The sequence below is a fragment of the Aythya fuligula genome, chromosome 3, assembly GCF_009819795.1.
Source record: "Aythya fuligula isolate bAytFul2 chromosome 3, bAytFul2.pri, whole genome shotgun sequence".
Lineage (NCBI taxonomy): Eukaryota > Metazoa > Chordata > Aves > Anseriformes > Anatidae > Aythya > Aythya fuligula.
Window position 1 is genome coordinate 76,736,785 of NC_045561.1, and position 15,149 is coordinate 76,751,933.

Genomic DNA, 15,149 nt, shown 5'->3' on the forward strand with positions numbered 1-15,149 from the left:
GGATTTTTCTTGTTCTTTAACTTATTTTTTTTCCTGTTACTGCAGGTATTAGAAAATAGGAAGCTGTTAAGAGGAATGTAGTAACAGCAGCCATGACATTCTGTTCACTCAGTCTTTGATCTTTCTCCTGTAATGCGACTGTGATAACTGATATCAACTATTTTCAAAATTCTGCTTGCAATTCTGTATGTATTGATCAGATAGATCTAGTCTGCAGGAATATCAAATAACACTGTCTTTGATAAACTCCAAGGTAGAAATTCTTCTTTATCATCTTCTTAAGCATTTATGTTCTTGGGTAATAGGCAATTTAAAAGCACTGTGAAAAAAAAGTAAAGTCCAATCCAGAGAACCAGAATGACACATAATAAAATGAACAAGTAAAATGTATTAATTGAAACAATCAGAGAAACATTGAATTATCACTTCCAGACTGGAATTATGGAGTTCCTGAGTGGCTTGCAGGTATATAATTGCAACACCTGCAAAAATGTTCTCAGATTGTGTCCCATATCACTGCTGCTAAGCTTTTACTTACATAGAAGACCAGTAAAAATTGTTTCCATAATTTTCTATACGATTAACAACTTGCCTAAGTGAATTGTCTTTGAAATATTTAACAGACTGCAACAATTAGAAAACATTAAGAGGACACAACAAAGAACACAAAAGATGTAAAATCAAAGTTAATGTTGAATATGTCCTTAATCATGTTACTTATGCATTGTGTTCATATTTTTAATTACAAGAGCACACAGTGATATATATGTGTCGCACTCTCTTGCAATTAGCCACACATGGATAATCTATTTCAGTATGCATATTGCTTTGTATATGCCATGCTAGACCACAAAAGCTATTTATATGAAATATAAGTATAAATTGAATTTACACAATATGCAACAAATTACGGATAACAATAAGAAAAAGTAGTAAATATCTGCTAGCATATTTGGCCAACAGAATAGTCAGCCAAGAGTTGTCTACATGGAAAGTTTTATGCTTTTATTTAAGTTTTGCATTTAATTTAGTTAAACTGATACAAAAGGCAATGCAAACACTCATTTCAGTTTACATAAGGCTTGCCTCTTTTTGACTTCTATCATTTAGGAATGAGCTTAAGCCTAAAGAATTTGAGTTTAAGTGAGAGTTTAGCCCTTACCTTGTTCACTCCCTTATTTCAGAAAGTAAGCTCTGTGTAATGAGCTTTATAGCCAACCTCCTCATTCTACAAATAACATTGAAAAGCTTTTGCTACACAGTGTGTTATATACTTGAAAGAAGACCAGAAAAAAAAAAAAAAAAAAAAAAAAAAAAAAAAAAAGCATGTTATAATTACTGTCCAGTTAATACAGAGTGAGGAATGCAAAAAAAAAAAAAAAAAAAAAAAAAAAAAAGATACACAAGAGGCACAGATCCTAAAGAATTCATCAGATTTTAAAACTGCAGCACAGTTCACAATCCAAATTATTCTTTGTAACATGGGTACAAGTTAAAAAAAATTTCTTCATTTTTTTTCTTCTAAAAAATGTAGATCACCAGATGACTGCAAAGTACTCTCTGTAATTCACTGTCATTTTCAACTACCTCAGATTTTAAAGTGGTGTATTGAAACAATACATTTTAAAATATAATATTTTGAAATATACTAAACTACTGAGAAAATAAGTGAAAGAGCTTAAACTTGTCTAAAATATGAACAGATCATGACAGATTCTTACATTCATAGCTATTTACATTTCAAAATGGTTATCGTTATTAATATAGATAAATATACACCATACACACATATAGCATGACAGAAGAATTCAAAAGGATGCTGTACAAATTTCCATCTACATACAAAAAGGGGGAGAATTGTGCAAAGTTAAAACCCCCTTAAGTAGCTAGCATATTTTAAATGAAGGGTTAAGCACAGTTAATCCTTATCCATAAAATTTCTTTTGCCTGTTAAACAAATTACTGACATCATATAATTTTATTTGCTATCCTTTTGAAAACCCCAGCTTCCAGTTGAGATTTCCAGAGAGAAAGTAGAAAAGGTGTAATAGAATGGGGCTGATTTAGAAACTCTTGCAAATATTCTGATTTATTGCTCTGTTAAGCATGCAAATACACTGCCTAAAGCCTTCCCCTTCCAGTCCTGGCCATCCTAGGAAAACATGTAGAGTCAAATATGTGCAGGCTAGCACAATTTGAAGATATATTTCCTAAGGGCCTTTCCCACCTGCCAAGTACTGCATAGCATTTTCTTAGGAAGAAACTTGTCGCCTTGTCTGGAGAAAATTAAAAAAAAAAAAAAATGGGGGGGAGGGAGGGAAATGACACTATATATTTCCAAAGCAAATATATTTGCCTCTTATGAACGCAAGATATTCGTTCACATACTTGCACACCAAGCCTACCCAGTTGGAGAGCTTTACAACCCTTGCTTTGTGGCATTCTTGGTAAGATTCAAAGCAAATCTTATGTCACACAGCTGAAAATCAAAACTTTACTCAAGATCTACCATAAAAAGTCCACTGCTGGAGAGTCTTCAGTCTCATCTCATTCAGTGCACCCTCAGAGGGTGCACTGCTATGATAATGATGGGAATGGTTTGATATTTAACAGGTCTTTCCAGCCTCACAGCTATGCTATAAGACTTGGCCACCGTCACTGAGCTCTCATTCAGATTCAGGTCTGAATCCAGAAAACCCACAGGTTCAGCATTAATAGTACTGAATGCTCAAGTTTTCCCACTGCTTAGTTCTGAGATACAAAGTGGATATCTAAATAAGGATCTCGGCAGAAATCTCAGTCTGTAGCTACAAAACAGTCAAATAAAGGTGTAATTGCAACGCAGGTGCAATGAGCTCACCTTTTAAACATGAGAAAATTAAATGGGAAAAAAAAAAAAAGTAGTTATAAAAAACAGTGGCTATATTAGCTCGGATATTTTTCTTATCAGATCTCAGAACTGAAATAGGACAGTCAAAGGAAACATTGGTGAAATCATTGCATTCTTTTCTTACATACTAGAGAAACTAAGAATGTGCTTTTCAGGCAAAGGGCTGCCTAGAGGATGAGGCACAGAACTGAAACGATTTTTGATAGTGCCCTTAAAAATGTCTCACTGCATAGACATCAAACCTAGTACCCTGGCAAAATTCAAATTTGGATGACTGATATTATGTATTCCTAAATTTTGTTTCCTTCACAATAGTATTGTGGAATAGCTATCCTAAAATGCTGCACAGTGTTGTTCTAGGTCCTTAAACATTTCTTTGGTAGTACCTTCACTTTAATGATGTATAGACTACACCCAAAAATGTTAATACTTCTGTTAATATTATGCAAGCATTTTCTTATAAACTGCATCATTCAGTCACCTCCCCACAACACCAAAATCTAAGATAAAAATTCCTTCAAGCCCTGGGAAATCTGTTCATGAAAATAAAACACAAGGTTGGCACTGGAATTCTCCAAGTATCTTGTGATATCATATAATCCTCCTAGATGATAGGCACTATATACAGCATAATTTGCTCTGTGGGACTTGGATTTCATTATATGCCACAAACTATAGGCTCCATTTCCTTTATTTTTACCTTTGATAGTAGCGGCAGGAGTGCAGACGTTTCCTGTCACAGAAAGAATAAACTTTTACTGGTGCTGTTTTAGAGGAGAGGGTCTTAAAAATATCCATGGCATGGGCAGTCAGCCTGTGCTGCTGATTTCATTCTCACTGCCACCCACAGAGCTGCTCAGGCTGTTGCATTACTAGGAGAGCAGGAATAACTGAGAAGGTTGCACAGGCAAACTTCTGCCAGATCCAAAACCAACCACAAACTGTGATAAGCATTCAGTCAGGATTTTAGTGTTTGCATTGTATTTTCCTTCTACTACGTTGTTGAGGGATAATTGTGTTTGTATTTGTCCTAATTATGTGATTATGGGTTGCATGTGCCCTTTTCATGTGATATGGAAGGAGCTAATGGCATCCCCTTAGGATTAAACAAAACAGTGAGCAAATCTCAAACCAACGTGGCTACTTCTCTGGGAATAAATGTATCCAAAAGAGATGGGTAAATGCAAAAAGCCAGGCTTCCTATTACCACTATAAGAAATAACTGGATTTTACGCATGTAAGGTGGACTTTTGACACTGGAGATGTTCAAATTTTATCTACATATTAAAAAAAAAAAAAAACCTATTTTATATATTTATTTGGATAAATTAGATAAATTAATAAATAAAAAATAATAATAAAATAGTAATGTTTTGAAAAATCATCAATTTTTAATTTCAGTAACTGTAATGGCAAATCCTTAAAAGTTTATTATGTATTTTCATTGGAGAAAGCACTATATAAAAAACAAAAATCTTCCTTAGCTTGGGAGTCTTAAAATCAAATCAAACTCTGCACAGAGCTAATAAAATTGACTTGATTCTCTAATTTCTTTCCCAGATCAAGTGAATTGGACTCTATATTTTTATAATAAAGGATAATAGGAGAGCCAATTAAGAGGATTTTCATTGGCTTGCCTTCACATCAAGGAAATACTGCATAACTGAAAGGATTCACGATTGAAGGTTCGGGGTTTTTTTTAATTAATGGCTATTCTTTTTTTTTTATTATTTTTTCAAGTGAACGGAAATTGACCTTCATTGTCTCTTTAGTCAATCCAGCTCAAAATCAAAGAGCAAGTTAATTATAACCATTTAAAACTTAACAGTTGAAGCCTTTTGATGTAATATCACATTCATTTCTAATTAACTGTACATATGTCTTGCTGATTTATCCAATAACTCTTGAGATCTGTCAGCATAAAACTTTAATAAAAGCACTAACACTTCAGGATGAAGATTAGACAATCCTTATATAAGAAGGAACAGAAGGTGACAGGGAACAAGACTGAATATAGGAAGAAATCCCTGTCTAACTGCTTTCCCTAATGTTCTTTAATACACAGCTGCTGCTGTTGCTGCTGCATAGTTGTTCAGTGTCCTGAGAGTCTGGACTGGCATTTTTAGTTTTATGAGTAAGAACAGAATACAAGTAGCTTTATATTTCAGCCTTTTCAATGACCCATTGTGTAAAGTTTTAATTCGGTCAAGCATAAACATTTTCTTTCTGTGGCTATTTACATCTCCTGACATAGAACCTGGTCACAGAAATCAGTGAAAGTTTCCCCAGTAGCCTAATAGAATAAGCTGAATAAACTAGAAAAAGTCAAGTAGACCCTGACACCACACATAGTGATTGCATGGACAACCCTCTCCCCATGAAACTGTTCTCTCCAGTGACCAGATTGACCAGGTGTAGAGTTTGAGTTGTGTTGTGGGGTTTGCAATAAAGGACCCAGCAATGCACTAGGAGGGTATGGGATCTTATTTTTATTTCTCTAATAATGACGCTTCACTGTTTCTTAGTTCACCACATTTATCATCATCATCATTGTTCTTACTTAACACCCTTACTCCTGAAAGTAATGCATCTTGCAAAAAGACTTCAGAAAAATGGTCCTAAATGTGATTTTCATCCCACATAGCTCTTAAAAGGGCAGTGATCTAAATAGCAGAGCTCAGAAAAAGAACACAAGTCACAGTGTGCCTGCTTTTTCAGAGCTGCTTCTATAACCCAGGTGATAGACTTGTTGGTTTGTTGGTGGTTGTTTTTGTTGTTGGTAGGTTTTGTTGTTGTTGTTACTGCTTCTTCAGTTTTGAACCTTGTACTGGATCAGGTGAGCCAGAATGAAACCAAACCAAGCACTGTCCTCAGAGCTCTGTTAACCCCACCATGCACAACTGTCCATGGCTGAGAAATATCAGACAAAGTGCAATTTCTCTGTTCACAGTAGGGACAATCCACAAATAAAGGTCATCTTTGCCAACAGTGGCAACCATGAATCAGGTTAAGAGTGATCTTCATGTGGGGGAGTATAGAAACCAGAACCAAATGGCTGGAAACCCTTTTAGAAGGATGCTTGAAAGACCAAACTATGGAGATCCTGCAAAGAAACTGTGGATTTTTGTTGTTGTTAATTATAATTTTAATGCTGTTTGGAGATTACTGTGAGAGAAAAGTTTACTACAAATAGCCCTGACAAAGGTCCAGAAAAACTGAAAGAAGCTGTCAATCTTATTTTGAGGGATATAATTTATTATGGGTTATTGTTACCTTCGGAAGGAGGAAAATGAGTTACTTACTGGATAATTAGAGGAGTCAGGAAAAGAAGCAAGACTGGGAAGACAGTAGGTACTGTTGGAAGAAATCTGTATATTACAACTTTTTCTTGTACGAAAGTGGGACACACCATGAGTCACACTATTGCACACTGATCTGCTAAACTCCATTGAAGTCAGTGAAGAGACAGGAGCAAAGAAATATGAATCACACACAAAGTATGTTTTTCCATATTTTGCCCCAAGAAGGAGGGTTTCTTTATTTTATTTATTGATAATCCACTGTACTCAGTATATAAGTACAGCATTTTGTTTTCACTTCGCTAGATTTTTTTGCCCCTCTGAAAATTTGTAACCAGTAAGCTTGTTCTTGCCAAGGTCTGGGAAGAATCAGACAGAATGACTTCTGTATCCAGTTAGACTTAAAATAAAAGCATATAATTGACCGCAAAAATTAGTTTTGTCCTCATAAAATCTTTCCAAAAAATACTGAAAGGAAATTATGTCACTGAGAGTACTTTGTATTCAAATGTTTTTGTTTAGCTTCTCATCACAGCCAACTAGCTGTCATGAAAGTACTTTTATATTTACAATGTTCCTCAGCGTGAATGATCCCTTTTTTTTATTATTTTTTTTTCAAATGGGAAAATATTCAGCAATGAAATGCAGCCCTTTTGGCTTGGAAGGAGGCAGACAGCTAAACAAATGGGATTTGAAAAGGCCATGTAGCTCTAAGATGAAGTAAATTATGGCCAGTGCTTACAAAGTAAAGCTATGCACCATAAAAGAGTGACCAGAACGATTTTAACATCAATACACTGTTTCTATGTTGAGGGTTTCCTCTGAGTGAGGTCTACACTCCGAAACAAAACTCAGTAGGTATTCACCTGAGAAATTATAATTTGTTGGTCTAGGGTTCTGGGATATATGAAACCTAATTTATCAACCATTAAGTTCTTCCTGTTATTGACCTAAACAAATGCAAGTCAAACTTGGGATAAATTGAAACATAATTCTGCATCTTCTACTACTCATAGTGCAAGAAATTAGTATAATTTAGCAGAATATTGGCCATTTCCTCTGTGTAGCTATACTAAGGATCTGGCAAATGGATGAAATAATTTAGCTTTCCTGGATCTAAGTGAGTATACTAATGCCTCAGTCTTCAGGACTTTTAGGTTGTTTCCACTCTTTCAGCTCTGACAACAGCAGCCAAAATACTAACTCTTCACATATGACTTTCAAAGACATAGCTAGGTTTACTTTGTTCTTGCTTCTGACACATTTAAGTTGCCACTGGAAGCAGTCTTCTCAATATGAGTAGGAAAGCAGTTTCTATGGTTTATAACAGCCAGGTTTAGCCCAGTCTACCTCAGAGGATTGGCTAGAGGCACACCAATATGCAGTGAAATGTGATGGTCAGTTTATTGAGCAACCAAAAGCTGCATCTTGTAAACACTACATGAAATCCCATTCAGGGCTTCACAGCCCAAACCAAGCAAAGGTCATCAGCTTGCATGATCAGGAACTTTCTGCACAAAAACAAGTTCTACACAGAAATTCCACAACTACTCATTAAGAAAACCTAAAAGAGCATGATGACAGAACTGAAAATTCAAAACAAAATAAACTTGTATTGGAAAGGAGTTATCCAGACAGTCTTTATATTAATTGAATGTGAAAACTTCAGTTTATGCAAAAAGAGATTTGGGATGCTCTTTTAACTCCTAGTCTTTTTAAGACAGTAAAAGACAAAGCTGGGAAAGGAACCCCTAGGGTCCAAACATCTGCTATTGCACTCTGCGATATTTTTCTTTTCAGAAATGCAATCTGAAGCAGTGTGGCTTTTTGTCTGCATTACTTGTACTACCAGGTTATTGCAGAGCATCAGGCTCTGACGGTTGAAGGCCTCCTTCTCAATTCCTCACTGAGTGTATTTGTGGCTGATTAACACTTACATGCTTCACCACAAACTTTAACACTTATCTTACACATTTCTTCCCCCCTTCTTAATATTTACTGCCCTGGTGCCTTTACGGCCAACACAAGCATCCTCTCTCACCCTTTCTCCTCCTGAGCAAAGTGATCCTAGCTTATTGCATATGAACAGAGCTAAACCAATGAAGGTCACAATGCCCTCCATGAAAACAACAAAACCACAATACTTCAAAACTGAGTGGAAAACCAAGTCTCTCTAAAAACTCTGTGTAGTAGGATTTTTCAGAACAATGCCGTGAACTCAACCCAAAGAGGTACAATTGCCTGAAATGGGTGTTGCTGAAAGCAGAAAAGAGCTTCTGTGAAAAGACACTTCACTATGTGGGACAGTGTTGAACTCACTGAGCTGTATACAGTTGCATTGTCAGATGGGTTCATCAGGGTATAATTTACCATATTGGGTGTAGGTGTTAAGGTTCAGATAGTGGGGTGGCCACAGCACTAGTCTCTGTGAGAAAAGTCCAGAGGCTGCCTGTGCTGGACTCAGCCAGTTTCAGGTGGTTCCAATGGATCTACCACAGGACACAGCTGAACCCATCAGCCAAGCTGGTGGCATCTCTAGGAAAACAGTATTTTGAAAAGAGCAGAAAATACTGGAGAAGAATGAGGGAACACAGTGAGAATGGGGGAACCAAAAGATGTGGAAGGGAGTGGGGGAAACAGCACATGGAGCAGGTCAGGAGGGGAGAAGGAAAAAGACAAGGTGCTCCATGGCAGAGCAGATACTACTGAAGCAACTGCAGCCCATAGGAGACCCATGTCTGAGTGTAGGAAAAGTATAAGAAGGAAGGAGCAGAAGAGAGAAACCACTATGTCCTGACATCAGATGCCTCCTGCACTGCCTATTGCCTCACTGAAGCAGTAACAGAGGGGAGGAGAGCAGTGACTGAAGGAGAAACTGAGAATGGGGCAGGATGGGTATTTTAAGTGTCTTTCTTTTCTGTCTGTGTTTCTCAATACCCAAATAAATACTCAAAATATATATTTTAACTGGTAAATGATTTTCCTGCCTTTATATCTCATTCTCTCATTATTGCTATTTGCTCCCTGCTGTCCTGCTGCCAGCACAGTGAATGACTAAAGCCACCATATATAATCAAGATGCTCTCATGAAGTAAAATAAATTTCTCCAATCCTCTCTCAGAAAGACCAGCTGAAAATCTAAACATTTCTTCTTCAGATTCTCATTTGCATGTGCATGTAAACAGCCTGAAAGAGATGAGTTTCTGCTTTCTACAAAAGTAAATGTGGAGGACCCCCAGCAACAAGGACTCATTAAAGTCTCTGTTATGGGCACTGAACAGTAAACCTCTAGCAAGACAGACTCTTAACTCAGAAGCTTATAAATAGGCAGTAGAAACAAAGGAAATGTCAGAAAACTGAAGAATGTAAAGGTAATATTTCTCATTTGAAATTGTAAGAAGAAAATGTCAAGGTTAGCAATACCGCTCGAGAATGACTCCTGATGAAGTCTGTATCAGATCAAAGACATCACAGATCAAAAAGATCTGGTAGATAAGGCAAGAAAAGGCAAAGCTTACAATCCCCAGAATAAGAAATAGGAAGAAAAAAAAAAAAAAAAAGGAGGGGGGGGGAAGGGGTGGAGGATAGCTTCAAAATAATGTTAATGTAAGTTAGATGTTTTCAGATCTGCTTGGCCTTAACAGAGTTTATTCTAAAATGCCAGCAGAGGAGACTGTTGCAGTATGATATTAGTTATGCCCAAGAACTTCTGGAGGCATGGGGAGGCATCAGAAGCTTAGAAAATAAAAAATAGTGCCTAAAGTGTGAAGCTAACTTAACTTCCGTTCTGTTTCATGAACAAAAAATATTATTAATAATAATAATTAAAAAAATAAATAAATAAAAGATCATTTATAATTCAAAACCTATAAAAAAAGGAGAGCAGGAGTTTGTTAAGAACATGTTGTTTCAACCCATTCTAATTTCCTTTTAGGGTGTTGTGGTTTAACCCAGCAGGCAGACAAAACCAGGACACAGGGAAATGTAATAACTGACTTCAGCAAAGGCTCTGTTTCGTACTTGTTCTTACCAAACATAATCTAGATGAAATGTCTATAGAATGGAAAAGCATCAGCAGATAACCATTCATATATATTTTCTAGTGGGACACTATGAAACTAGAAAGATGTAATGGCTGAAGTTCTACAAGGGTCTTCCAGGGATGCAGTAGGTCCAGCTTTTAAATTAACCATCTGAATGACGGAATATAGAGTATAGCTACTGCAAATACCAACAACACAAAGCTGGAAGGGATTGCAGTCATATTAGATGACAAAAAGCAATTAAAATGATCAAACAGCAAAAATAATATTTTTGTGAAAAAGAAAATAGTAGGTCAGTGGCTAAGTAGAAGTCCTGCTGAAACTGGCTATAAGGTTTTAAAGAATTGCAAGCTAAACATGAATTAACAACATTGTGCTTTTGCAGAAAGAAAGAAAGAAAGAAAGAAAGAAAGAAAGAAAGAAAGAAAGAAAGAAAGAAAGAAAGAAAGAAAGAAAGAAAGAAAGAAAGAAAGAAAGAAAGAAAGAAAGAAAGAAAGAAAGAAAGAAAGAAAGAAAGAAAGAAAAAAAGAAAGAGAGAAAGAAAGAGAGAAAGAAAGAAAGAGAGAAAGAAAGAGAGAAAGAGAGAGAGAAAGAGAGAGAGAAAGAGAGAAAGAGAAAGAGAGAAAGAGAGAAAGAGAGAAAGAGAGAAAGAGAGAAAAGAAAGAAAGAAAGAAAGAAAGAAAGAAAGAAAGAAAGAAAGAAAGAAAGAAAGAAAGAAAGAAAGAAAGAAAGAAAGAAAGAAAGAAAGAAAGAAAGAAAGAAAGAAAGAAAAAGAAGAAGGAAGGAAGGAAGGAAGGAAGGAAGGAAGGAAGGAAGGAAGGAAGGAAGGAAGGAAGGAAGGAAGGAAGGAAGGAAGGAAGGAAGGAAGGAAGGAAGGAAAGGAGGGAGGGAGAAAGAGAAAGAAAGAGGAAAACAGCACACTAGACTTCTAAGGTGAATTTCAGATTGTAAAATTTATAAAGGCATCCTTCTGTTCTGTCCAACATCAGTAAGAGCTCTGGTATAAAGTATATCTCTCAGCCATAATTCAGGGAAGATGCAGAACCAGGCAAGTGTAAAGCAGAACAAAAACAATGAGAGGAAGAGAAAACACCCTTGGCTAGGGAAGATGAACAAAATTAGAAGAGAAACTGATGGTAGACATATTAAATCTTTCAAAAGCAGAATAAACTGAAATAAAAATGAAAGGATTATTTTATTTTCTAGTCATTTTAGATGCCTTAATGGATCCCACTTGGCCTCAGCTGTCTTTCCAGAATAGCATCCTGTAGGATTCAATCCATACCTGCCATGCCTCCAGAGATGGCATAGGGCATCTAAAATGTTACTAGGCACCTTTGACAACAATCTCTCCTATGTGAGAGAAGATGGCAGGCATATTAGATTATGCCATGGGCAGTAGACCTCAAGGCTAAATTAGTACTGGGCAGTGTGCTAACTCCACTCACTTTTCAGAATGACTCCTTTCATCCAGAAGTCTTATGCCTGAAATAAATTAGATGACTTGAACTTTAGAAGTGTTTATTTCCTTCCATTTTCCACAAGGGGAGAGTGACTAAGGCAGGTGTAGCTGTGTGTATTGTATATATATAAAATTATATGCAATGAATTTCACCCCATTGTACAAATATTAACTCCCAGGTTATCCAATACTTTCACTCCATCACAAATAATGGTGTTGATGTAGGAAATACAGATTGAAGTTCTATGACCTATGCTAAAAAGAAGGTCAGACCATAAATCCCATTTATTCTTATAGCCTACTCTGTATGAGCAACCCCTATCCCCCTGTACAGTGTTCCACAAAACTTCCTGAACCCTGATAAGAATCACCATTACACACTACATAGGTCATAAATCATGAAAATAGCATGCCTGCTGTGAAAGTAATATAATTTCTCAAAAACAAAGAAAGGGAAATTTTAGCTGGTTATTCATTCAACACAGAAGTCAACAACTGCACTGTAATATGGTTATGCTTGGTATTTTATCTCTATATTGTGTTTTAAGGCTCATTGTGAAAAGCATTCAAGAAGGTCAAATGAAGACCATATTTCAGTAAAAGGCAAAAATGTTTTCCATTTCTGAAAATGGACAAATTCATCCACAGTAATTGGCCATCCACCTAGCAAGAAATAATCCAAACTATTCCCAATTGGTAACTTTCACCTTTGTCTTTGATTTGATGGAGGGAGGAGAATATAGAAAAGAAAGCAAACCATTGTTTCTCTGCAGAAATTTGTTTTCAGCTTTCCCATCTCTCCTGTTTACTTTGTGTTTGCTTTGTGTCAGACAGTGTGCAAAGGAAAGAATGGTGAGACCCTTGCTCTGACTTTTTTATCATTTTCTGGTAATTCAAGAAAATAACTAGTTTACCCTGTGAATGCAAGCTGCTACAAGCAACAACTTCTTCAAAGTTCTCAAAGTAGTCTATATAAAAATCTAATAATCTGTAACCCTGACTTGTGTAAGCAGGTCTCTGGTGGTAAAATAATCACCTTTATTTTCAGGAAGCTTTTACTGTCATTTAGCAGCACAATGCAAAGCATCTCTAGAACTGCCTGCACTACAGACTTGCCCTGGGTGAAGAAGCTGTATACATCTGCAAACTATCAAATGGCTTCATTCCCTACCCTTTGATTCCTTGAGTCTTCAGTAGACTTACTTACGAAAGAAATAAATTGCTGCTTAAGTTTCTGCTGCTTCCATTTCTGACATGTTAAATGGTGAAGTTTACAATATTTTTGGACAATCCTTGCAGCATAAATAGGATAAAAAGGATACAAGCAAAGAAGTTCAGTGAAACTGAAAGGATTATGCGTGCAATCCCCTACCAAGTGTGTAGTAAAAAGATTTAGGATTCTCTAGGTCTTCAGAACGTAACTTGTATTTTGTACTTCTACTCTCTACCTGAGCTGCTTCAGCACCATCCTTTATGCAATGTGGGATTCAAAGATAACTGTGTCTAAACCAGAGAATAGCTGAAATATTCACACTATTGTTTACAAAGCTTGTGTCATATGATGGAAAAATTCACACACGAATAACTGTGCATACTAGTTTCTGCCCTTTATTTATATCTCTTGGCTACCTATGGATCTGAGCACAGCTTTGAACTAGGTACTTTTTGCGATATTCAGGCTGCACATAACTCAGTGTGAAACTACAATAGAAAATGGTGATTTAAACTGAGCTGATTTCACTCACATGGATTCTTACACTCACACGTTCATGTCTCCAAGTAGTCTGGCCTAGGTCACTTCAGTGGCAAGGAGGACAAGGGGCACTGCCTACTGAGTATTCGTCACATCACTTTTCTTAGATTGCCAACCATGTGCTGTTTTTTTGCTATGTCTTTTGTACCTTTTAGGACTTGACAAGAATGGTGGTACTTTGTTTTTCCCACCCTTAACACCTCTGTAAGTTGTCAGGTAACACAGCTGATTTCCTCACTGTTCTCTTGACTCCCTTTCTGCATGTAGCCTGTCCTTTATTTTAGTTTGTTCTTAGCCTGTCTTACAACTGGCGAAGTGGATTATATGAATTTCCCTACTCCTACACATCAGATCAATAGCCATTTTCAAAGACAGCAAACCAACAATGAACAAATGGTCTACTATAAACTAATAAATCTTATGAGGCTTTGAGGCTTTGCCCTTTAGTCCATTTACCCTTTCTGAAATGAGCATTTGTGTTATTAGTTATTAGTTACAGTACATGTATTATTCCAGAGTCTAAAAATCTTTACAGTCTGTGATTTAAGGGAAATAATGTTTGATGGTTTGTTTTTGTTTTTTTTTTTTGTTTGTTTGTTTTTTGTTTTTTGTTTTTTTTTCAAAAAACAACTATTTTTCAAGCAGTGACATGTCTGAGATAATTATGCCACCTATTTCATAAGCCCAAAAGTGGAGGGTTCAAACGAACTCTTACTGAATTTCAGTGGGCTGAAATGAAGAGAGGAGAGGAGAGGAGAGGAGAGGAGAGGAGAGGAGAGGAGAGGAGAGGAGAGGAGAGGAGAGGAGAGGAGAGGAGAGGAGAGGAGAGGAGAGGAGAGGAGAGGAGAGGAGAGGAGAGGAGAGGAGAGGAGAGGAGAGGAGAGGAGAGGAGAGGAGAGGAGAGGAGAGGAGAGGAGAGGAGAGGAGAGGAGAGGAGAGGAGAGACCATACTCAACTGTAGCAGTCAACTACAGAAAATGAGTTTATGAACAGGCTTATAGACATAAGCTTATGGATGTTCTCAGTGTTTATAGCAAGTAGCAAAGTGTTTACATAACATAGAAGATTCATGTTAGACATTAAGGAGAAATAAAAAAAGTCACAACACAGTGAAACACTGAAATATTTTGCCAGGGGAGCCAATACATTTCCATCATTCAAAGCCCATCAGGTATGACACAGATGTATGACACACATCTTGAGGAAGAATGGTCTTGATGATTAGAGGTGGTCTGAATCCCCTCATGCCTTTTGCTGGCTCCTCCTTCTTTCTATTAAAATGCTAGAAAACTGGACTAGAGAGTGTTTTGTATAGGATCAGTCAAGGAGAAAAGGTGGCAATTCTCAGAAAGTAAGGGAAAAGGTCTGCTGAGTTATGGCATCCTTCATCATAAAAATCTATCGGGAGGCTCGTTGCAGCTGTGTATATCCCAGCAGAAACAAGAAAGATTGTTACAATGCAGAGAAACCTACCTTCACTCAGGGTAAGGGAGAAAAAGTCCAAGAAAGCCCAGAACCACTGTAAACTGCTGTCTCCACTGTAATGTGAAGTCCTAAGAAAACAGGACCCAACTGCCCAAACAGCCTCCAGGATACTAGTACCCAGGGACATGGTGTAGCTCTTGGTATAGCTATACAGCTTTCTTGATCATTCAGAAGATTAAAATCATAGTGTCCATTGTTTGTTTTTTTTGCTTCCATT